General features: G+C 46.1%; 1 protein-coding gene across 1 annotated transcript in view; it reads left to right on the forward strand.

Moving 5' to 3' along the window:
- Positions 1 to 10780: 10780 nt before the first annotated feature.
- LOC119181618 (neprilysin-1) overlaps positions 10781 to 26115 on the forward strand; it is a 98581-nt gene continuing 83246 nt past the window's right edge. Inside the window, exon 1 of the mRNA XM_075875794.1 lies at positions 10781 to 10842. The gene's annotated coding sequence lies outside the window, so the exon portion shown is untranslated. The remainder of the gene's footprint in view (positions 10843 to 26115) is intronic.

Consider the following 26115-nt stretch of genomic DNA (forward strand, 5'->3'; position numbering starts at 1 on the left):
ACAAAGTCGGACACATCCTGAAAGGAATTGCGGATGACGCCTTCAATTTTCTCCTGTGCAAGGACTGCTCGACGGTGGAGTCGGTCATCGAAGCATGTCGTCGCTTCGAACAGGCAAAAAGTAGGCGCATAGTTCACCGATTTGACCGCCTTCCCAACACGGCGGCTACGTCCTCTTGCGAAGATTTGCCCACACTACACCAACCACCAGCGCCAGAAAACGTCACCAGAATAGTCCGTCGGGAACTCGAGGCCATGGCTCCCGCTATGTCTACCGTACGCGCGCCAGGACACAACCTCGGTGCTGTTTCAATGATACAGGCCGTGGTTCGCCAAGAGATCGCGAATATGGGCATTTCGCCACCTCATCAAAATGCCTCTGCTACTTCCAGCTCGGCTCCAGTCGTTGCGGCTGCCACTCCGAACCGCACGTTCGTGCCACGACGAAACCCAGCTGAATGGCGCACTCATGATGATCGGCCCATATGTTTTACGTGCCATTGGATAGGACACATCGCTCGCCATTGCCGAAGCCGGTGGACCTCATCACCTCGACCGAGCTTCTATGATTGGCGGCCTCGCTCTGAACGTGCACCTTATGCCCCGTCCTACCGTGCTGAGACAGGTGCAGAGTATAATCCAGAACGTCGGACCAGCCGCTCGCCATCGCCCGTGCGTCGTCAGTCCCGCTCGCCCCAACCCCGCCGTTCTCGGTCTCCTTACGACCGTCGCTCGGAAAACTAGCCGGTGCAGCCCCCGGAGGTGACGCTGCATACACGACTTGGACTGCAAATCCTCTGATTACTCCCGACCAGCGGTGCAACCTCCTAACAATTCTCGTTGATGATTTACCTATAACGGCTCTTATTGATACCGGTGCACAAATATCTGTGATGAGCTCAGACCTCCGCCGCCGCCTCAAAAAAGTTCTGACGCCTGCGATTGCACCTACCGTTCGTACCGCGGATGGGAGTACTCCTGCTGTGCTTGGAATGTGCACTACGCGATTAACAATTTCTAAGCATCAAACTTCAGTTTTGTTCGCTGTACTGGAAAATTGCCCTCATGACCTAATCCTTGGACTCGACTTTCTGACTTCACACGCTGCGCTCATTGACTGTTCCAAAGGTCTTCTTCAGCTCGAACTACCATCCTTTTCGGAGACCGTCTCTACCAGCCCACCTCGTCTACGCTCTGTCGATTTCCTTAGACTTCCACCGCAAGCCGCAGTCCAAGTCCAACTCTCGCCATATCCTGCAGTACCCGATGGTGATTATGTTGCTGCCCCGATTTCTGACGTCGCCATGACACGCAATGTTGCACTCCCCAACACGGTGGTTACCGTTAAGGACAACCGAACTTCGTTTCCCGTCCTCAATTTCGGCCTCTCAGCGCAAGTTATTCCTCGCGGCATGTCACTTGCGCATCTTACACCACTGGTCGACCACACAGTTTCCGCTCTAACCACCGATTCGCCACCCGATTTTTCATCAACGTCGTTCTCGTCACGTTCCTGTTCCGACCTTTTCAAGCCAATGCTATCTGACAAGCTCACCTCTGAACAAGTCTCTGCTTTCTGCCGTGTGCTTGCTCCTTATCAGGACATCTTTGACTTCGGCGACCGTAATTTGGGCCAGACATCTGTAGTAACCCATCGCATCGACACCGGTGACGCTCGACCCATTCGCCGACGACCCTACCGTGTGTCAGCCCCGGAGCGTGCTATTATACAGCGAGAAGTCGATAAAATGCTTGATAAGGGCATAATCGAACCCTCATCTAGTCCCTGGTCCTCACCCGTTGTACTTGTTAAAAAGAAGGACAATAGCTGGAGATTCTGTGTTGATTACCGCCATCTCAACCATATTACCAAGAAAGATGTCTATCCCCTACCGCGCATAGATGATGCACTCGATTGCTTGCACGGTGCCAAATATTTCTCTTCAATAGACCTTCGCACAGGCTACTGGCAGATCGCTGTGGACGACAAAGACAGAGAGAAGACGGCCTTCGTGACTCCTGATGGTCTTTATCAGTTCAAGATGATGCCTTTTGGATTATGCAATGCCCCCGCGACATTTGAGCGCATGATGGACTCTCTCCCTCGAGGCATGAAGTGGACCATCTGCCTCTGCTATCTTGACGACGTTATTGTTTTTTCGACTACTTCGACGACCATCTTACCCGTCTGTCTGCAGCGCTTGATGTTTTTCGACGTGCCAACTTGCAACTTAACTCGTCCAAATGCCGCTTTGGGCAACGCCAAATTTGCGTACTCGGCCATCTTGTTAACGCTGCGGGCGTTCAACCAGACCCTGCGAAAGTCCGAGCAGTTCGCGACTTCCCCACACCCCGCTCAGTCAAGGACGTCCGAAGTTTTCTGGGACTGTGCTCCTATTTCCGTCGTTTTGTCGAGAAGTTCGCTGAAGTAGCCCGTCCTCTAACCTGCCTCCTCAAAACGGATGTCGCATTCGCCTGGGGCCAACAGCAAGCAAACGCCTTCTCGTCGCTCGTCGACATTCTCACCAATCCACCAGTCCTAGCACACTTCGACCCATCTGCTGCTACGGAGCTTCGTACTGACGCCAGTGGCCACGGCATAGGCGCAGTGCTCGCGCAGCGGCAACAAGGAATGCACCGCGTCGTCGCGTATGCAAGCCGTCTGTTGTCGCGCTCGGAACAAAATTATTCCATCACAGAACGCGAGTGCTTAGCTCTCGTCTGGGCCATTGCGAAATTCCGACCGTACCTGTATGGCCGACCATTCTCAGTTATTACGGACCACCATGCGCTTTGCTGGCTCTCCTCACTCAAGGACCCTACGGGACGCCTTGGTCGCTGGGGGCTGCGCTTACAAGAGTACACTTTTTCCGTATCCTATAAATCCGGACAACTTCACAAGGATGCCGACTGCTTGTCCCGTTACCCAGTCGATCCCCCTGACACGAGGGAAGATGAGCAAGAGGCCCTAGTTCTTTCAATTACCGACTTCACCGACATAGCTGCTGAACAACGCCGCGACCCCTCTTTGCGTGCTATTATCAATGGCCTGCACTCTCCCCACCCTGACCACTCCTTACAACTGTTCGTTCTTCACAACGACATCTTGCACCGCTACAACACCCGCCCTGATGGTGCTGAGCTTTTACTCGTTGTTCCTGTGCATCTTCGCTCAGACGTTTTGGCCCAGCTGCATGATGCCCCCTCCGCTGGACACCTAGGGGTGTCACGCACGTATGACCACATTCGCCGCCGATTCTTTTGGCCTGGCCTCTACCGTTCTGTGCGACAGTACGTTGCGGCATGCGACCTCTGCCAGCGCCGCAAGACACCTGCTCTGAGACCTGCTGGTACCCTCCAGCCCATTGAAGTACCAGATGAGCCATTTTTCCGAGTCGGCCTCGATCTTCTAGGACCCTTTCCCGTGTCGGCCACCGGTAATAAGTGGATTGCTATTGCTACCGACTACGCAACGCGGTATGCCGTTACACGCGCCCTCCCCACAAGCTGCGCTACTGATGTAGCCGATTTTCTTCTTCATGACATCATTCTGCGTCATGGTGCTCCTCGTCAGTTGATCACCGACCGCGGCAGCTGTTTTCTATCTAAAGTAGTCGACGAGCTCCTGCGATCCTGCTCTACCCACCACAAGTTCACTACAGCGTACCATCCGCAAACCAACGGCCTCACGGAACGCCTCAACCGTACCTTGACGAATGTGTTAGCGATGTACGTTTCCAAGGATCACAAAGATTGGGACATCCACTTACCTTTCGTTACCTTCGCATACAACAGTTCACGTCATGATACAGCTGGATTTTCCCCTTTTTACCTACTGTTAGGTTATGACCCGCCTTTGCCCATGGACACCATGCTCCAATCTGACGCCGCCTCATCGACTGCTTATGCTCGTGATGCCCTGGCCCGAGCTGACATCGCCCGCCAAGTCGCCCGGGATCGTTTATGTGCCTCGCAGCTTAACCAAAAGAGTGCTTACGATCGCCGGCACCGCGACGTACAGTACTCTCCGGGGTCACTCGTCTTGCTGTGGTTACCATCACGTCGTGTTGGTCTCAGCGAAAAACTGATGTCCCGTTACGTTGGCCCCTACCGCGTCATACGCAAGGTCACCAGCGTGACCTATGAGATAGCTCCACTCCATACCACGTCAGTACCAGCTTCAGTCCCGACCGATATAGTGCACGTCTCACGGCTCAAGCCATACTTCTCACGCCCCGAGAATTGATCGCACCGGGACGGTGCTTCTGCCGCCGGCGGGTAATGTCACGGGCTAAGTAGATGCCTGAGGATGACGACGACGAAGTGCTGAACGGGAACGTGCTCGGACTGCAGCAGCGTCGTACGCATTAGCTGGCCAGTGTATTCGCCAGTACACATTTGTTCATCAGTGTATACTTTATTCCCCGTAACAATGTGACGGCAACTGCAGGGTTGAAGTTTGCTTGAATGGCGTATGGCCAAAGGCGCCGATGGGTGACCCATTAGCACTCACTCGCAAGTACCCTATTTTATAAAATATGGTACTTGCGAGTGCATGCTATTATGACACCCATCGGCGTCTCTAGCCATACGCCATTCGAGCTAACTTGAACCCTGCAGCTGACATCACCGGGAGTCCTTTCTGCGTACCACCGACTTGGCACAGGAACGCAGGGTGATCGCACGTGCATTGGAGGTCGCGGTGTCCCAAGGGATCCTCACTGTCGTCCTTCCTTTAAGCAGCGTAACTAACGTCAGAGCTGGTCCCATCTTTTGGGATCAATAATGTTTTGAACATAATCATCATCCTCGCAAGTACCGTAGAGTTAAGCTATAGGGGTTTCGCTTTTCTCGATAGGCACACCGTCCATGCAGGTCTACTCTACTTACGCTGACTTCAGCTATAGTCGATCTCAGCGTAAGAATAAATGAAAGCCCTGCTCACAGCGGTCATCGACTCACCCAGGCAGAATTTGCATAAATGTTTTATTGAATTGAAGTCGGTTATTTACGTGATGTCTGGTAACATCAGTGATGCCAACCCAAGGAAACGTTTGATGCTTTTATAGACCCTCGAAAAAATTTCTACATTGTAAGAAAATCCCTAGATTAATTTTTTCATAACATTATTCAGGCTAATTGATTTTAAACAAAGTAATAAAACGTGATTTTTCGCAAAGTTCTTCCGAATCTTGTTAAAAGCAAAAATCACCACTAGGAACAATAAAGTCTTTCTTCTACACGTTTTGTCGAGTTGCATATGAAGTGTTTGCAAATGCCACCTATTGACGCCGAGACAGATTTGCATGTGAAATTGACTTAACAAGCGCATTGAAGGCATGTGATCATTCGGGTGAACTGCGAGTATGTAGCACATTTCTTGTACTTACAGCGTGACAGCTGGTGGTCTATTCTTAATTTTCCTCATTTGCAATCACTATTAAAATATTTTAAGTAGATGTAAGCGGCTGCTCTAATACTGGCTGGTAGCTACGTCTTTTGTCTGTATTTTAGATCAGCTCCCCGTTTTTCCGAATCTATTCGCGACTTTTTCACTCTCATTTAGAGGGCATGATGGAAAGAGAGAAACGCCCAAACAGTCTTCTTGTCTCTTTTCATCACACCGTTGCCGCAATACCGATTCCGTACCTCCTTACCAAATTTTCACTCGTACCTTCGCTCTGTTTTTCAAACAATATCTGGTTATTTCACATGGAGGCATTGCTTGGCGAAGGTACGCAGTGAGCGTAATCTTTACACGTGTTTATGTGCACTACAAGGCAGAAATTACCTTTATTTCACAGTGCAGCAATCACTTGGGGAGCTCATTATATGTGCGCGCTTGATTGTTACAACTTCGAGTTTAGTTTTTCCCAATATTTAGACTACTATAACGTCACGTTACAAAATTGCTATCCCCTTCACTCGATCCACCAGAACACCAAGACTCTTCTAAATAAAAGAAAAACATTACATAGAGTGAGTTATCAAGTTTTTTACAGCATTTCTAGTTTAAACAGCGCTGTCACTTAGTAGTGCCTTTGATCAGGACGCGTTTTGTCACATTTACAGAGCCTTACTAAATTTCCAAGGTTAAACAAAAAAGTCACTCACTCATTGGAGGAGGTCCAAAAATTCTAGATAAGTGCTTAAAAATATTTATTCCATCGTGGGATGCTACAAACACATGGAAACAGTGTCTATGCAACAAGCACAATAACAAACGAAGTAATGAGCACAACATACATGGCACCTTTGGAAAAATGTCCGAGTCTCTAACACACAAAAATGTCCCTAACACACGCTACTAATGACTAACGTGCACATACTTAACACAGTATACGCACTGTACATGATGATATGTATACAGAATATACAAGACTTGCTGAAAAAGCCAACAATTATGTACAAGAGAGTCATGATGCGAGTAATACAAAATTTAATTTATAGAGTGATGCGCATAAAAGCAAGAACTCAATTGCATATGGGGCGTAGACAAACACATATAGATAATAAACGCATGAAGATTACATACCTTATTCGGTTGCTGTCAGATGACCTTGCTACAGGAACCAGGCCAGATGGAATGCTAATCGTACACTTTCATCGAATACCAACAGGAAGCAGCACGGCCACCGTCATAGAAATATCTCCCACCCAAAGAAGAACTATTCTCCCTACAGAAACGATAGAACTTCGGAGTATAAGCGTTCCAGGATAGAAAAAAAGAGCATGATGACGATTACCTTCTTCAACAGCTTCGCACCTATTACGCCACAAGCAGAAAGCTCCCGCAGCTATTAGAAGACGGCCCCGCCGCGGTGGTCTAGTGGCTAAGGTACTCGGCTGCTGACCCACAGGTCGCGGGTTCAAATCCCGGCTGCAGCAGCTGCATTTCCGATGGAGGCGGAAACGTCGTAGGCCCGTGTGCTCAGATTTGGGTGCACGTTAAAGAACCCAGGTGGTCAAAATTTCCGGAGCCCTCCACTACGGCGTCTCTCAATATCATATGGTGGTTTTGGGACGTTAAACCCCACAAATCAATTAATCAATTATTAGAAGACGTGCACAGCGACTAAGTGAGCAGCGACAAGACGTGACAAAGCGATTAAAACCTAAGCCACCTGGCCCAGTGTTAACGGCTTTCCGAACACCTTTGCAATAAGACACTGCCGCTGCACGAGCTGCCCAGACTCCTTGTAACTGACAGTAAGGAGACGTGGAAGATGAAACTACATGTCCCATCTCTTCAGTCTGTCTCGTGTTGGGAGTACTCTGACGCCACACGAAGTCCCAGAGGCAGCTAGGGAGAAAGGATGCCGTTATTGCGCTTGACGAGGCACGTCCCGATCGTGCTACACGCCCTGGAGGAACCGGAGGGAACAGAAGGACCACCCTTTTATCTACAACATGGCTTTCTAGAATGTCTACATCGGGAGAAACCTGCTGCGCGTGACGATGAAATGCTACTACCGTAGTGTAAAATTGCAGGCGCGTTACGTCCTTACGGTGCGGAGTTTAGCCATGAAACCGGTAGCGAGTAGCGTAACTTGGTGCCTAACAAATAGCAGACAAGGCCCACGCGGGGCACTGATCACCGTGTAACAAGCGAAGTGAGAATCGCAGGGCAAGCAGCCGGCAACGAACAGACACGGGTGGGAATGCGAATCCACCACTGTTTCGTGGTCGCCCGGGTGCTGCTCTGCAAACTAGCTCTGTTAGTTAGGTGAAAGTGTTTAACAATATCGAGCACTTCGTACAGGACTATGGGGCAGCAGTGCAGTCGACCCGAATAAATGTACATCCAAGAAAGGATTTTTGACTACAAATGTGTTTAGAAGTAGCTGTTCACAGTTTAAAGTACAATGTACTCTACTAGGGGAGGGCATAAAGCCGTCCCGTGGGCCTCACACTTTATGAGGCCGTCGCGGTAAAAATGACGCCTTGGACGACCTTCCGAAATGACAGCCACACGTTCACGCGACGACCGAAGGAGCGGTGCGCCATATTGCACTTATGAAAAAAATAGACTGCGTTTAGAAAAAGTTGTTGACAATTCAGAGTACCTGCTACTTTGAAAGAGAAGAAACGCCGTCCTGTGGGCCTCATACTTTCTGAGGCCGCATCGCCAAAAATTACGCCCGGGTCGGGCTTTCCAGTGAAGCCACAACGCACGACAAGTAATACTACCTATAGAGGAACTGCAACGTTGTTCACGGATTTCCGGCATATTACTTAGCCATCGTGTTTATTTCGCTAGTTTTCAAACGAAAAAAATTTCTTCTTGGCAAAGTTTATCAAAAAATTTTGACTTTACTCCTGTGCGAAACGTAACGTTCTAACAAGGAATGATGAACTTTTAATTTAAAATATGCGCGGTATTGGTATTACCAGTGAAAATGTGCTTATGCTTTGTAGTAGTAGTAGTAGTAGTAGTAGTAGTAGTAGTAGTAGTAGTAGTAGTCGTAGTAGTCGCCGTCGTAGTAGCAGTAGTATAGTATTCATCGTACAAGTAGTAGTAGTAGTAGTAGTAGGTAGCCACCTCTCGTTTACTCCTTGGTATAGTAGTCGTCATCGTAGTAGTAGTAGTAGGTGGCCACCTCTCGTTTACTACTTAAAATGTCAACTGGATGGTGGTACTTTTATATGATAGATATATGCTGAAAAGACGTGAGATGGTGGTACATGTTTACTAGATGGATGGATGGATGGACAGAGACACAGCAGGCAGACGAACGGATGGAGGCACGAACGGATGCACAGACGGACACACGGACTGACGGATGGACGCACATATAGGTGCACGGATGGATGAACGCACAGACGGATGGGCGGAAGCGCGGATGAACTGATGAACGCTTCACCCCACTCATCATCATTGACTTCGTGGATATTCTGTGATTTTTATGCGTCACACTTCCTTCGCACAACTATCGTTCTGTGGGGTGGTGTTGCCTTCTGGGAGTGGCAAAGAGAAGCAAGTCATGCTTTATGGCCGTAGCCTCCGCGATTAGCTTCTGCAACGTGTCGTCCGTCCCCGTCGGCGCGTTTTCATTGGGAGGCGTTGCAGTGTCGTCAACGCCCTAATACACCGCGAGGAGGTGGTGACCCTGATCCAAGCCTCGGCATTGCTCGTAGCATCCATATTTATTTAAAATAGCTGTGCGACGTGCACCATCGTGGCCTTGCTAGAGTGCCTGCTTAGAGTTTGATACAGGCACCGCTCAGTCGAGTTTTCCAGTCTGACTGCGGCGCTAGAATACATAGCCTAGCGTATATAAAAAAAAGCAACCTAGAGACAGAGTCAGTGAAAATGGAATGTCTCCCGGCCACAATCCGCCGGGACGCGCGCTTCTCGCGCGTCCCGGCGGATTGTGGCCGGGAGACATAGGGGACGCGCGTACGTGTATAGTTTAATGCGATAGTGTTCGAGAGCTCGTGTCGCATAAATTCCACCGTCGGCGTTGGCACCGTTGGTTGTGAGCGAAAAATTGTCCGCGAGCGAAAAATCAAGAAAGAAGCAAATGCAATACAGAATGAAATTTTCGGTCCCATTGAGCCTCGAACCCGGGCCGTTCGCGTGGGTGTCCTATACCACAAAGCCACGACGTTTTTTTTTGCTTTATTGCCTGTTTCGTGACGCTATGTACATGAAAATGAATGTCAAAAACTTTGAGACGGAGCAATGTGAGCAACGCAGCTCCCTCTGGTTAGTTTGCGGTGCCTATACTCCGTTTCACATGGCCCTTGCAATGCTGTTAGAGGAGCTATAAAAAAAGTTTGGTAAGCAGAACGTTCGACTCCGCGCGTCTCCTGCTCGACTCTCAGCGTGGTAAACGCTCAATGACGCGTGGAGACGAGCTGTGAATGAAATATCGAGTACAAAAGGAAAATTAACGCTAAACAATGTGGTCGCACTTTACTTAGTGCACAATTGTGTTTGTTGGTTTGTTTGTTTGTGGGACACCAAATATAATCAATAACTACTTGCGTTAGAAACGTAAGAGCACTTTTTAATAGGCGACAAGAAAAATGGAATGTTTATTGTAATACACATTTTGAATATTTAATAGCGCGAATGCGCCTACCCGAAGAGATCTCGACACTCTCCACAAGGTTGCGCCTTATACCAAGTTATCTGATTACGCCCCCCCCCCCCCCGAAATAATGACAATGTAGTTAGATGGAAGACAGAACGACAGTTGCGTTACGGTATTCTGTTTGATCTCTTGTACGAGCCAGAGCTGAGAATTGGGCAACGGGAGAGCCAAAGGCTATAAATTGCAAGTTGTAGCTTCCTTTGACGGCACTTATAAAAAAAGACTTCCAACACACTCCCAGAAGCAGGTGTGCGCATTGGCTCAGCTGTGGTTTTAAAATAAAAAGCAAGCCATTGCGTCACACGATTGATGTTTTGCCAGTGAGCTCGATACGACTCGTATTGTACCAAGCTGCGCGACGTTATGATTATTTATGCGAAAGCGTGTAAGTGATAGTTCATCACAGCTGGTGAAAAAAGATCCTGGTAGCATTGGAGGGCGTTAGAGTTGGTCTATAGAAAGAAAAATGAAGAGAAGTGGGACGTGTTCTAATACACTCGGACAGATGGGATAGGGCATTGCAGCATCGTGGACGTAACTTGGTACCTCTGCTTTGAACAAACCACGCAGTGGATAATTGAATGCATGCGGGTCTTCTGAGCTCTCCTTGTGTGCGACAGTTTTCTTCTGGCACTTATTCGACTGTATTCGCCACTTCTCAATCGTTGGCCGTCCCAGCTTGTCGAGGAGAACGGGCTCGTGGGCTGGAATCCTGGTCACGGTGGCCCGGTGCCTGTTATAAGGTGGGTGCGAAATTGCTGAAATCGCTTCGTTGTTATACTCAAGGGCCAAGGGATATGGTTTTCGCTGAATGCTCAGCTGTATCATAATCCCTTGAGGCGTGAAATGTATCGGACCGTCAGTAAGCGCATCAAACTTACGCAACATATTTCCAAGGCACTTGATCTTACATTTCAAGAAAAAAGTAGTTAATAGGTATTTTTGTACAATTGTAACGAATTATTAGTTTAGCATGCAAATAAATATATAAGTAGGCAGTGGTTAGTCGCGTTCCAATTTTGTAAAGAACAACTAACTCAGGGCTTTAAATGCATGCGCAATTGATTTTTTATTGTATTTGTTTCGAGCAAAGAAAAAATGAAGACTGCATCTCATCAGAGGTGCCGAGCCGGGAAAAATTGTGGAGCTGCATGGCCTGTCATGTTCCTCGGCAGTTTTTTCTTCTTTTTCTCTTTTTTTTCTGTCTCTCAGACTATTTTTTCTCTCTATGTTGATTTCTATGAAGAAGAAAGCCTTCAATGTCTCACACTCTAGGTCACCCGTCCGTTCCTTGGAATCATAAAGTTTGCTACTATACACTAGAGGGAACTCTGGCGCTAGTGTCTATGGGAGTTGCAACGCACGGCGCTTCGGCGAGCATGGGAATGGTGGGTAGTGCACACATTTGTCTAATTTTCGTACTTCTGGCCTGCTTCTGGCTCCGTGTGTGTTCGCGTGGCTTGCAGCTGTTTTTCACGAAAACATAAATGATCAAATGTTCACCGTTTGCGCTTTAGAACCTTATTTCTTTAGGCTTACTATTTGGAATCGGGTCACAAAGTTCAAAAGGGTTCATTCTTTATTTCAAAACAAAACCGTAACCAGCAATAAATGAAGCCGCTAGTACGATTCGCCGCCCGTAAGTACGAAGACTAGGCAAATGTGTGTACTACCCATCATTCCCATGATCGCTGAATGATCGCTGCGCCAGAGTCCCCTCTAGTTGATTTTAGGAAGCTCTATGGTTGAAATGGTGCCAGCTGTGACCTCTCCCCCTGACACTTCTCTCAGCAATCACGTGATTGCCAAGAGATTGTGAAAAAAGAATAAAAAAGTCATGTCATAGTCAGTCGAATGGCCACATGCTTTCGCTGAGCACACTTTGGAATTTAGAAAGTGTCCTTGAATTTTTTAAATGCAGAGGTTTTTATATTCACACCTACTCGCAAATCCGGCGTCGGCGGTGGTGTCGACACCCCACTGAACATGATCGAATCTCGAGCCGCATGCAGGCGTGTTGTGCTTACAGTCGCTGCGGTTATCTTACTATGTGGTTAACTGGCTATCATAACGCGCTGAACAAGAACTCATGCATGCTTGTATCATTTCGTTGCGCTATGTAGCAGATTCCATAAGCACTGATATGTATTCTTTCTTGTGTAGGAGGAGGAGGAGGAGGTAAGTTTATTTACAGAAAGGCAGAGAGGTCGGCCTGAGCGATAGCTTGCTCTAGCTTGCTACTGTACACTGGGGGAAGGGAAAGGGGAAAAGAAAGGTTAATGGATGACGATGGTGAGATAGAGAGGTGAGTACGTAGTGTTCTTTCTAGCTGAGACACATTTTATAGCCGCGCACATAGTCCAGTTGTTTCTAAAAAGGTAATAACTGCTCTTGTGACCGCAGTTGCACTGTTGGTGTCTGGCCAAGGGCCCAACATGGTCTCATCAGTTAATGACCTACTGCGATATAGTTCAGTAGAAGAAATCAGTGTTTGTCGTTCACGTGCGTATGCTGGGCAGACACAAAATATGTGCTCAAGTGTTTCTGGCACATCATAGTGTTCACAATTAGGACCGGTGTCACTGCGACCGATAATATGGGCGTAACGTCTGGTGTACGCTACACCAAGATGAATGCGGTGGATCATACGTGTGAGTTGCCGTTTCAATTTAGGAGGCATGCGGAACCTGATTTCAGGGTCCCATTTGTGAAGTCGCTGGTGTCGCCGTTCCGGTTTGGTCCAGTGCTGAAGTGTGTAGCTGCGCATCACGCAGCAAAGCAGGGCCTTCGTGTCAGCTCGTGAAAACGCAATGCGTACTTCAGGGGCACTGCTTAAGGCATTTTTAGCTTCAGCGTCTGCCTCTTCGTTTCCCATCACGCCGCAATGAGCGGGAATCCACTGGAAAGTTATAAGATGGCCATTTGTTGAAGCAACCTGAATAAGTTCTGTGATTTCTATTGCCAAGCTGTAATACGGACCTTGCTTCATGATGCAATAAATGGTTTGCAAAGCCGGTTTGGCATCACAGAAAATCATCCAGGCTCGAGGTCGCTCTCCGGAAATAAACCTTATTGCCTCTCTGATAACGGCAAGCTCTGCGGCAGTTGATGTGGTTTTATGGTCCACTTTGAATCGTCGAGCTACCGGGTATCCATGTCTGGGATGACAAAGGCTGTGGCGGAGGTGTTTAGCGTGGTGGAGCTGTCGGTGTACACGTGCCGAGAATCACTGTACGTTGTGTAAATGTGATATAGGGTCAGGTGTCTGAGGCCAACAGAAGAAATGAGCGACTTCTTCGTAATTCCAGGTATCGTAAAAGAGATAGGTGGCTTAGGCAGGACCCATGGAGGCACTGCATGGGCATTTGGCGGAGAAAACCTTGATGGTATAATATTTTCATGCCGCGATATTACTCTTGAGAAATTGCAATCTGGGTGAGTGGCGGGTAGTACTGACAGTGGGTGCTGTCTGTGTCTGCTCAGTAATTAGAGTTGAACTCTAAGTGGCTCCCAGAGCATGTATGCACTGATGGGACAAGCCCGAGCCTCTGCAATCGTCCCATGTGTTGAAGTACAGCGCGGTAGACCCAAGCATCTTCGCAAGCATTGAGCTTGAACACTCTCTAGTGTCTTCACACAACTAGGTCTCATATTGGAAAGCACCGGCATGCTGTATCGAACGTATCCCACAAATAGAGCATTGTACAATTGAAGTAGCGATGATTCGGATGGGCCCCATCTTGCTCCTGCTACGTGGCGAAGAATGAGAGCAAAGCTCTTCAATTTAGATTTAAGTACTGCGACATGCCTCGTCCACGATAGATTTATGTGTACGACAACCCCAAGGAACTTGTGGTGCGTTACAGCAGGTATCGCTGTTTCATTAATAAATATCGCGTATTGTGACATATGCTTGCGCGTTAACGCAAACACAGCGCATTTGTCGATTGAAATAGTGAGCCCCTGATGACGTAGATATTTGTATGTGATCGTCACTGCACGCTGTAGTCGAGCTCGCAATTGCGGACGAGTAGTTCTGGATGCCCATATGCATATGTCATCAGCGTACGCAGTGATCTTCACCGTGCTGGGAAGTTCTGCTGCTAGGCCGATCATTGTGACATTGAATAGGATCGGGCTGAGAACTCCTCCTTGGGGAACACCACGATGAACCTTATATCGATCGGTGTCTCCGTTACTTGTCGTCATGTAAATGGTGCGGTCCCTAAGGTAGCTAAAATTCCAAGCGTACAGTCGTCCACCGATGTCGAAATTTTCCAGTGCGTCAAGGATCGCATAATGCAGCACATTATCGTAGGCATCCTTAATGTCTAAGAAGAACGCCGCCACTAGTCTGCGTCGGCTTCTTTCCTCTTCAACGCTGGTGATAAAGTCGACCACACCATCAATGGCAGATCGGCCTCTTCTGAAGCCGTTCATAAATGCAGGAAAGGAGGTGTTGCTCTCTAGAAGTCACTCTATTCGTGCCTGTACCATTCTTTCCATCACTTTTCCGACGCAGCTGGCTAACGCGATTGGTCTGTAGGAGGAAAGTGCATAAGGACACTTCCCCGACTTAAGCAATGCAATAATGCATCTGCATTTCCAATTAGCTGGGACCTCTCCTTACTCCCATGAGGTGTTATAAACAGATAACAGGATACGTCGTGCTTCTGTATCAAGATGGTTGAGTGCAGCATACGTGATTCCGTCAGGTCCTGGTGCGGATGATCGACGGGAGGCGGAAATCGCAGCGTCAAGCTCATGTATTGTAAAACGTACATCAAGGCACTGGTCAGACGATGGAGGCGCAATGGTAGTAAGAAGCTCATCAGTGGTGTCCACGATGAGGCTACAGTAGTCACTGGCTATCTCATCTTCTGTCCGTCCCTGATGTATAGCAACAGCTTGAAATGGTTGACGTTGTTGGGGAGTTGTCTTCAAACTTCGTACCACCCACCAGATCGTAGATAGAGGTTGCCTGGGGTCTAGAGATCCACAGAAATTTCTCCAACGTTGCCTGTCAATCTCGTCAAGATGCCGAAGAACATGTCGTTGAGCTCGACGACAGGCGGAAAGGTCTGAAGGTGACTTCGTTCGTCTGTATCGGCGTTTGGCACGGCGACGGATTGCACGAAGGTCCTCGTATTGGGAGTCAACTGCTGATCTCTGCATCGGTAGGTTAACCTGTTTGGTTGTGTCACGCAGTGAAGAAGCAATGATTTTCTCTACCTCGGATGAATCAGTGGTGTGCTCACAGCCAGACTTGACAGATGCCTTGAACAGTGTCCAGTTGGTTTGATGGATGTACCGTGTGTGCGTGCGGCGAAACCACCTGAACTGAACACAGGTTGGAAGGTGGTCACTGCCGCGAGTGTCCAAATCTGTGCACCAACATGCGGAAGACAGAAGGTTACTGGAAACGAAACAGAGGTCGAGGCAGCTGCTGTAGGACGTGCCACGAACAAATGTAGGTGATGTGTCGTTGAGTACGCTTAGTCCATAGTTGTATATAAAATTGCTAAATTCTTTCCGCGATAATTCGTTGTAGTGCTACCCCAGAGAGGATGATGTGCATTAAAATCGCCGATCACAATGTGTGGCCTTTGTGCTGCTTGAAGAATGGTCCCCAGGTGGAAGCTGTTCATCTGTGCGCTTGGGTGTATGTATCCTCCTATTACGAAGATTGTTATTTATTTATTTATTTATTTATTTATTATTCGCTTTTATTGTTCGCTTTTTATGTGTTATAGTCAGGCTCACGTAATCATTGCTGGTATGCGACGCGACTTCATGCCCCAAGAACGTCAAATCACGGCGTATACAAACGAGAACTTTGCTAGTACTTTGATCACTGCGGGACCAAATCTGGATATATCGAGATACACGAAAAGGTGAAACCATATTCGGTTCACATATAACGATAACAGGAAGTTGATATTTAAAAACCCATTGTCTGAAGTCTGATAGACGGCCACGTAGGCCATGAGCATTCCATTGCATAACAAGCGACTGGCGCATGCGTTCTTCGAACATCAGTGCCATGTTCACTTACTGAAGAACCAGTAGAAGAGGCTCCAAAACCTCAATTAGCTGCACAGCCGCCTTAGCAGCGGGAGTGTTTAGGCTGCTGAGAATCTTACACATAGAACCCATCAAATTTTTAAGCATAGCCTTGACATCTGTGTTGTCCATCTTCTTGTTTTCTTCATTGGGGGTAGGGGCACTATGTGATGATGGCGCTACCGTAGCTCTTGACGGTAGTGAAGGCCACTAAGTCTTCGACATGGGGAGAGCCAATTACTAGTTTACTTGTGCTTGCGTGGACTGTATTGGCATTTGAGCATCTGTATCCTCCTTTCTGGCCGACAAAAGTAGGCTAGGAGGTGGTGAGGGCACGGTTTTGTGTGTCGAATTCGATAAGCTATGAGCACTGCTGCATCGTTTGCGTCGATGTCGCGAACGATGTTTACGGCGCCGTACAGCCCTTGCAGCTTCTCTGTGAGCGGAGTGGTCTCGAACCATCTTCTTCGGGATACTAATTTCATTCCTCTTTTTTGGGACATTCCTTTGATGTTGCGTCGTGGGCGCCTGAGCATTTGGGCATTTGGCCACAGCATTGCAGTTATCACCATCATGAGGGCCACCACAATGCTTGCAGGCTACTGCACCCTTGCAAACTGCACTAACGTGCCCAAATTTCATGCATTTATGACATTGCAGAGGTTTTGGTACGTAAGGACATACCGAGTGCCTCACGTACCCAACTTTTACATGTGTGGGTAACGTCTTCGACTAAAACACTACTTTAACACATCGCGTGCGTCCAAAGCGCTGGATGCCAAGCACGGGAGCCGATGATGACAGCAGTTTCTCGAGACTCGAGTCTGTTATCTCCTCATCCACATCGTATATAACTCCTGTTGTCGTTTCTTCGTCGTACGCGGAGAATGCGCAAACCGGAATGTTTCCTAATCGAACAAATCGAACAATCGCTTTCAGCGTGTCCAATAAAGCTTTCGTAGTCACCTCCACGGACAGTATGTTCTTTCGGGTATTTAGGCGTATTTGTACGACTTTCCCTGGAGCGATGAGCTCAAAGTACTCTGACAGGCTCTGCCTATTTAGAGAGTTCAAGATGTCTGTCTTCAATGTCGGCACATACGAAATGGTGTACGACCGCATGCTACTCGCCTTTGTCGGTGCTTGCCGGCTAGTGGGCGATGTCCGGCTGATTTTCCTCTTCAGGCGTCGGCTTCGTACGACCACGTAGTCGCTGTCCGAAGTCATATCTTCAACGAAGAAGTCATCAGAGTTGTCAACATGGGACACGCTTGGGCCGAGGTGAGAACTTGCGCCAGACGCACTATGATGTGGTCGGCCCGGTCCCGGTTGCTGGATGGGGTTTTTATCCCCCATTCTAAGGGGGAACGCCCCTTCGAGGTGTGCCGATTATTGAAAAATCTTGGCAAAAAAATTAGGAAACTCACAGAGCTCGAAGCAGAGGCTTGTCTTGTCTTGTCTTGTCTCCTAGGAGAAGACAAGACAAGCCTGTTCTTTTTTTGTTTTTGTTTCCCTGGGAGGTTGGCTCATACCCACTCAGGGGGATTGGCCAAGAAAGTGTAGTGCAGTTTTTTTGTGATCATTTTAACTATGTGCAATGAATCGGTATTATAATAAGTCTAATGTAAAAATAAAAACAACATAAAAAGAGCAAACGAAAAAAAAATCAAGTTGAGCAATTTTGAGATTTGAGGTGTTATGTTTACCACTCAGCTGCGTTTACTTCACTCTGGCCTTGAGAGTAATAAATATTTTTTTTATAAATAAATATTTTTGATTGAAGATCACAAAGGTATACGCTTGGTTGCCTGAATATAATCGCAAACGGCATTGAAAGCATCCCTGTGGCAATGTCCCAAAGCTGAGGCGCCAAAGCTTAGCGCCGTTTCCGCCGTCAATCTAAGGCCTATTTTCCGAAAAGGCATAACTAGTAACCTTTTTCTAAGTATCTCGTAGCGGCGACAATACAAAAAATAATGATAAGTGATTCCATTTCTCCGCAGAATGCGCAGAGGGGTGATGTTGTCTGACCAGCTCTGCGTAGATACAGGTTTAGTGGGGGGACACGACATCGAAATTTAGTAATTAAGACTTCGAGCTTTCTGGACTGACTCCAGTGGGGTTGCCATGGAAACGTGAGGTGGTTATAGTCTGTCCATGTAATTACTTTTTCTATCGTATCAGCGGAGATTCCTGATTTTCGATATCTTATAGCCGTGATATATTCTACATCTGGCAGTATGGACAAAACTGGCCCATCAAGTGCGGCTCGTGCTAAGGAATCGGCCAATTCATTTAATCTTAATCCACAGTGACCCGGAACCCATAGTAATCTCAGGAGTCTTAACTGTGGCGGAACTAATGTTTTGAATGTTCTCTGTGACAACTTCTTCGTCTTCCTCCTTCTTCTTCTTCTTGTGTAATTAGTTTTTGCATTCGAGGGACAGCGATATAAAACAGCGACCCAAAGGTAGCGCTGCTCGGTTTGTTCGCGAAAATGGTGGACCAAGCGGTAGCGAGATCCTCTCGGAAACGTTGCTCTGTCGAGGTCACAGTTAAGTCCACAAGCAATTTTCTGCTGTTTCTAGTAGGAGGCACTCCGAGGATGCCCTAAAAATGAACAATTATATTTCGGATAATAAAAAAAATAGGGGACGTTTGAGCTTCGCCTTTAAGAGTTGAACGAGATAGCGATATGCTGGTTCTAGTGCGTACTTCAAATAGTGTATGAAATATTTTCGAACTTGCTGAGCACCCACTACGTGCCCTTAAGGATGCAATAGCACGTGTGCCTTTCGTAGCGGGTGACTGGCTTTAAACTATGAAGTCATCATGATGATCCCATGTTCTGACTCCTGATGGAAATCAACGCTTGTACCACGCATTATTATGGCAATATTTCATGTTGTGTTATGAAGAGTGTGCTTGTAAAGGATGAAAGTTTCTTGCAGTGCATTTCAAAGTGGAGAAAAGTTTTTTCACTGTAGTCGCAAGCCGAGGCGTTGCTGTGTGTTGATGACACAGGTTTGATCCACACTGAGACCCAGAATTTTTATTATCTATTTTATTTGCATCTTTCTCAATTTTTCTGTCACGTATAAATCATGAACTTTTTTCTCATAAGCAACGACGTCAACGTCGCATTTTTCGCAGAAGGAGGTCTTTAACACTGTCGCGTTAAAAAGTAGACTGAGTCCGGATCGTAGTCGCGTGTTGATTAGTACGTTACGCTTTCTACGTTACAGGCATACGTTACAGACATACGTTACAGACATACGTTACAGACATACGTTACAGATATACGTTACACGTTAGTACGTTAAAGACAAACGTTAAACAGGCGTATATGTTTAATATCCCCAGTTCTTTACAGTTGCGCGATGATGGCAGCAGCAACATGAATATTAGCAACACCAGAAGCGGTAAGCTGATATTAAGCGCTGCCGCTCTTGAGAACGGTAGCCATAAACACTGCTACATTAATAAACTGAAGCTGATGACACCTGACTACAACTGATGTTAACCTTACGTGACGGCTGTATTGTAGGAGTACGTATGTAATGTTTATAAAATTGAAAAGCCAGCACTGCAACCACATTGGGTGTTTCACCTACACAAGGGTCTATATAAAGCGTAGTTCTAAGACCTGGCGTTGCTGTGTACTAGAATACTTGATTGGCACGCAGAATGCTAGACTTATATTCCTGCTGGGACAATGACAGTCATTCTTTGCATTTGTCCGGTCAACCCTGCCGATGTCAATGTTTTTTCTCAACAGTCAAGCGTTAAAATTACCCATGTGTGTTCTCGCCGTTCCTGGGTAGGCATAAACTGTCAGAAACCGTCAGCACATGCTGGCATACCAGTGGCACATACCCACCCCCGTGTATAGATGAATGCATGAAAGAAATTTATTACTGTCCAATAGGTCGCGCAATTGTTCTAGCCAGAAGCAGGCTGCTCCCACGTGTGCCACTGTTTTTTTGGAAAATATTTTATGACGTACGTGATGGGATTGTGACATTATTCATGTCACTACCATCTAGCTGTATTCGTCAAACCATTATACTCTCCCAAGCTTACATTGGTTTACGCCAAGATAAGAGGAGGGGGTCATGAGAGCACTAAGACGTAAGCGGCTAGATAGGTAGATAGATAGATAACAGATAGATAGATGATGTTCAAAATGCTTACAGTACGTAAAGAAATGCTTCGCATTTATTATTTCGTGGCATGACCTTCATCCAGCACGGAGTTATATTCAGGGCAAAAAAGGTACCCGGTCGTTACTTCCGGGTAGTGTTGCAGTGTTGGGTGACTTGTCACAAGGAAATTTGGTGTTCCGGCATTTTTTTCTTAACAAATTCAGTAAATAGTATTTGTGCAAACAAAAATGAGCTTGCGTGGTTTATACACCTGTCGAAGCCGTCTTATGCCGGAGATGGTGGTTTTTCTGAAATCTTTATATATAGCCACCAAGATGGCGAAAATTGTTTTGCTTCCCATCTATATTAGCCTCGTCGGGCTTTCATGACTACATCTTTTCGAAACGAACACATTGCGAAGAAGTCCTATCGATTGACGAATCGGCGAACATGGGGGGGGACACGAAACCTGATGACTGGAGAAACGTTACTCGGAACGGCTGTTTTGCCCAGCGGTACATCCGCCTTCGACATCTTTAAAAGAGATAGTCTTTCTTGAGGTACTTCGACCTGAAAACTTTGGTCTGTATGTGTATGTGTCTGTCTGTCTGTTTTTCTGTCTGTACACTTGTCTCTTTGTCCGCCGTGACGGTACCGTAAACAGCCCCAAACGACACCCCAAACGGCCAACCTCATCCGCAGCGCCCACCAATATTGCTCAAGTTTAGGCGTTCATAATTGGGTGATTGTCAATGCAAAAGCAATGGTTCCGCATATCTGAGGCAAAATAACAACACGTTAATATTCTCTATGCGTGTCTTTATGCTAGAGGAGACACATAAGTCATTCTAAGGACCACAGCGCTGACAATGCAACACTATGTTCAAAAAGGCAAGTTTTTCTAACGCTTTGCTAAGACGACACGGTGGTGGCACCTGTCCGTCACATTACGTTCTACACTTTATTGTCTCCGAGACAGGCACGCACGCCTTCCTTTGTTTTCCAGGCACTGCGTCGTGCTCCCGACCGGGTTGCAGAAATTAGGTGCCTTTTTTCATCTTCTAACCACTACCACCACCTTTGTTTTCGAAGATAACTACCAGAGAGCGCTTGTGTCTCACGTTTCTCGATGCGCTCGTTCGCCTTCGCTGCACGGATCGACACAGTCTAATGCAGCGCCTGTAGAGTACAAATAATAAATTTTCTCCCGCAGAACATCAAATAAACTTTTTGTTCACTCTCTCCACACGCAAGACTATCCTCCTTCAATAACACTTGCAGAGAAACATGCCGACACATGGGCCATTTCTTTTATATGACAGCTTTAAGACATGATTCCACCTGCTTCGATAGTTTCAAAAATGAAAATATGAAGAGTTTTTTGTAGGTCTTATCTTTAGAGTATTTTCGCTGTGTGTGGTGAAGTCATACTTTTGGATGTTTTGGTGCCATGTTCAGTGTTGCCTCCTGGTATCTCTTTTTTTGTGGGTGTGTTGCTATTCTGCATTACTTGATCTAATACCCATGGGTCAGTAGCAATATTATTCTTCTTCCTAAATAATTTATTGTATATTACCGTACTTGAAAAAATGCTAGCGGAAAAGATATTACGATGAAAATTGACCGAAGACAGCAGTTATCACTGAGCAGACAAATTTGGGAACTCGTATGCTTGTTGAGTTACATCAATCACATTTTCCTTTTGTACGAAAAAAACGCTAAGCAATGGTTCCATTGGTTTATGATAATTTTCTGTTGGTATATTGGGAAACTAAATTAAAATATATTTTGCAATGTCAAATAGATCTTTGTAAGTATATTTGCAAATTATACCCTAACATTATGTTTTGAAGTAATATTATAGATCAATAAGACTACTCAAGTTTATACTAATATATAATAAATTTTATCAATGAAAATATTAAATACCACTACATTTACTCAAATGTGAAAAAATCTGGCTCAATTTCACATGGTAACAAACTAGTTTAAAGTTGGTCTTCAGTACAAGTATTTATTTACTTCTTTTTTACAAGGCGCGGTGGCAATGACTTCGCTGCATAACTCCATCGATTTTGTGCACAACTCCTGATTACTCGCCGTTATAAGACAAAGCAGTTCAACTTAGGCCGACCCAGCTGACCTGCGAGCCCTTCAATCAACGACTGATTTCTAAAGCATCAGCTATCATTGGGCCAATCTGTTATATGTGCATGTGTTAATACATTCTCATTCACTTTAGCCTTGGCCGAAAGCCGTCACTTAGATGGGTGCCGCTAAGTTTGTTTTGGCTCGAAGATTTTGGGGCATAAGTTCCGCACTCCCGTGTAAAATCGAGAAATAGTCTCCACAGTGCAATACGAAAACGCTGTTCGAGTCAGGCGCATGTGCTGGGATTTCAGGATTTCAACACTATTTATTTGGGACCACAAAACGTTTGGAGCCCATATTCAATAACACTCCACTCTTTTGGAAGCTTCACGGCTAGAGCTCTGCAGTGACCAGTGGCGGCTGTTTTTGGCTTGTTTAGGTAGTCTTATAGTCTGTTGCCTCATCTACAAGGCTGACAAATGTATATCTTGCCGCGTGCTGACGAGAGAGGAGTCTCTTTTTTCGGGATAAGTTCTTTTTTTTCGCTTCACACATACCTTTGTTGACGGTCTTGTAGCTTACCCTACTTAAATATAGCGTGCCCTCGAGCCTGGTGCTCCGTATCGCTATTCATTATGTTATTTCACTGTGCTGACAATATTGCAAAGATGAATCTTCTATTGTAAGAATTATTAAATCACGTGAAAAGAGTTGCTACGGAAGTTGCATCGAGGTAAAGCATCCTTCCCAAAATAATATATTTTTTGGGGTTTATATATGATATTGAGCGACGCTGTAGTGAAGGCCTTCGGAAATTTTAACCACCTTGGTTTCTTGAATCTGCGCCAGCAATGTTTCACACAACTATAGTCTTACAGAATACATTACTGAGCACTGTAGTTGCCCGCCACGGCCGCTGTTGTCCGTAACCACTTTAATAACAACCACTAATAACACAATGGGTTGAAACCCGGGTCCGCTGCGTACCAGCCCAGTATTCTACCGCTGAGCTGCGCCAAGGCGAGCTTGATGTCGGGAAAGAAATCGCGTTAATATGAGTAATAAACTGATTTATTTAGAACATCAAAGTAATAACCAGCTGGCCCACAATGCGAACTGCGAAGCGAGTGGGTCGAGTGCTCCACCCGTTACAACAGCTTGTGCTTGATCACCTATTAACTGTGGCAGATACCCACTTCAAACATACCGATTCTCCAACATCGTCAGCCACTGCTTTGAAAAAAATTGCAAAAAAAGTTCCTCACAAGTGTGTACCGGATACGACGCTTCTCCGAAGAATGGCGAAGAATAGCACAGTGAATGCTGGCCTATTACACTAAAATTATGATTTTTTTACGACGTAGTGGATTGGATACCCAGCAGTGGGCTTGTAGAAGTTACCTAAAGAGTATTTAAAAAATTGTCTAGAAAGGCTGCTCGTGTAGCTTTTGCTGTGACTGTGCTGCGTGTTTCACGCAGGTGTGGAGTTTTTACACAGACACACCATGTGTAATTATCATCATCCAAATGCGAGAGGTCTGAATTTTCATTCCAGAAGGTACATTAGTACCACAGGTCCTTTACCATTGATTTCAAAACCCCTTGAACATGCATGACTCCATGCAGTCACTTCGTCTGAACATAACCAGAGATTCGCACAGTGCGCCAAGCTATATGGGGACTTGCGGTGATAAGCCAGAATTTCATACGCGTAGACCATTTGTACCTGGCATCTGTGTACACCTCCACTTACACAAAAATAACACTAACGTATTTTTCTGTAATGGGTTCAAACGTTTGATGTTATAGAAAGAGTATTCAAAGTTGAAAATCTTATCCTGCTCGAAAAACTTTTTGGAGAGTTTTTCTTAAAAGAGAACTGCTGCTGCTTTGGAAATCTTTCGGTAGATGGCATTAGACATTTTATTCGAGGTGGAAAATGCCATCGGCGTTGTTCTGGGTGCGCGAGTTTCTCAGTGAACTCTCATGAAGTAGCTTAAAAAATAACCAATTCTTGCACAAATTTGTGCAAGGCTTGTTCCCAACACGGTTGCTGGACAAAAAGAAAACGAGGAAGAAGAAGAAGACAAATATGACTAGTTCATAGAGAGTGCGTGCTGGTTCACAAAGTGATGGGTTTTCTACGCCACACGGCAGACTGAAGTTGCCCTACTACACTATATATAGCTGTGCCTTTTGCCTTTTTAAAATCTTTTTTTTTCGTGTGTGTTGCCAATCATTTTTTCTCCATTTCTTTCTCTGCCTTTCTGTATTTATTTCTTTGTTTTTTTTCTGTTTGTCTTTTTCCTCTGGGTTGTTGTTTCTCCACCTCGTTCTATCTGTGGTTTGGCTTTCGCCTTCTATTGTTTTCCTATTTTAATAATTCTTTTCTAAATCTCTTATTCTCCGGCTATTGACTTCTCAGTCTTCTCGGCCTTTTTACTGTCTTTTTTTACTGTCTTTTTTACTGTTTGTATTCTTAATTTTTATCTCTTTTTCACACTGTAGTCGGTCTTTAGCCTTCTATACAATTCTGAGTCAACCCTTTCAGTGTGTTTCTATTTCCTGCTATCAACCGTATTTATCGATAGCTCTCTTTCGATACTCGTCATCCCATTCGTCACTTGCTCCTAGAAATCGTCACACCTGTACTCTACACCATTTCTCACCACCTGAATGCCCCATATTATGCTTCACCATCTTGCCTGGATAGCCGAACAGTTAGTACGCTCGCATTGGGTCATGACGCTTGCCATGCTGTATGCAAAAGATGATTCCCAAAATAGTCTGCGTATGTAAAATAAACACGCTGTAATATGGCAGTTGCCACATTTTCGCAAACTGTTCAAACGTGGATTCGGTTGTAGAATTGAGAATTTCTGGGTGTGCATATGTATATGTATCTGAGTAGAATCATACAAACGGTCACCCACTGCCTGATTCTTATCCACACATTAATAAAATCCTGGTTGAATGCCCTGGATTTGGTGGACCATGCAGCACAACAAGTTGACTGCGTGGTTGACTTTGGCTAGGCGCTGTCACGATGTCTTAGGTCATGAACTCACTTCAGCGCAACCACGAGTCGTGAGTTGCATTTCCCGTGACATGCAGAAAGATCGCGCGTCTCGCTTCGGGTATGAATGAAAAAAATACCAAGGTAGTCAAAATTTCTCCGCAGCATGCCCAACGACGTGGTCATCTGTCGTATTGTGACCCTCACAGGTGGACATTCAAATTCGGTTGTGGTGGATCGTAAAAATGAAAGGACGATGATGTATAAAATACGCAAAGGGAGCCCGCGTTCTTCATGTTAATTTAATTTTCTTGTTCTCTTACTGACAAGAAGTGATGCGTCATTATGTCAATCATTCGCAGTCAAAAAGAAGAAAGAAATCTCAACACAATTCACGCATTGTGTGAACCGACATATGCGAAGCCATCCGCGAGCAGTATACGCATGCCGCATTTCGTTGCTTTGAGCCATGTACTACAACGCGGACCAAGGTTTGTAAATCCGCCTGTCAAGTGCATAGCATGGCCTTAATAGTAGTGACGTGTTTCGTACATACCTCATGGGCAGACGTAATGTCGTATTCACGTTTCAGAAAAAAACGTAACTTCGGTAGAAACGAAGTGTGAACCGCGTTCGTTGGGCTATTCCTACGGCAGCAAACACCGCTAGACCATAGATTTTTTGGTCATAGGAGCATACAT

Source organism: Rhipicephalus microplus, chromosome 10 (assembly GCF_043290135.1).
Source record: "Rhipicephalus microplus isolate Deutch F79 chromosome 10, USDA_Rmic, whole genome shotgun sequence".
In the NCBI taxonomy this organism is placed as follows: Eukaryota; Metazoa; Arthropoda; class Arachnida; order Ixodida; family Ixodidae; genus Rhipicephalus; species Rhipicephalus microplus.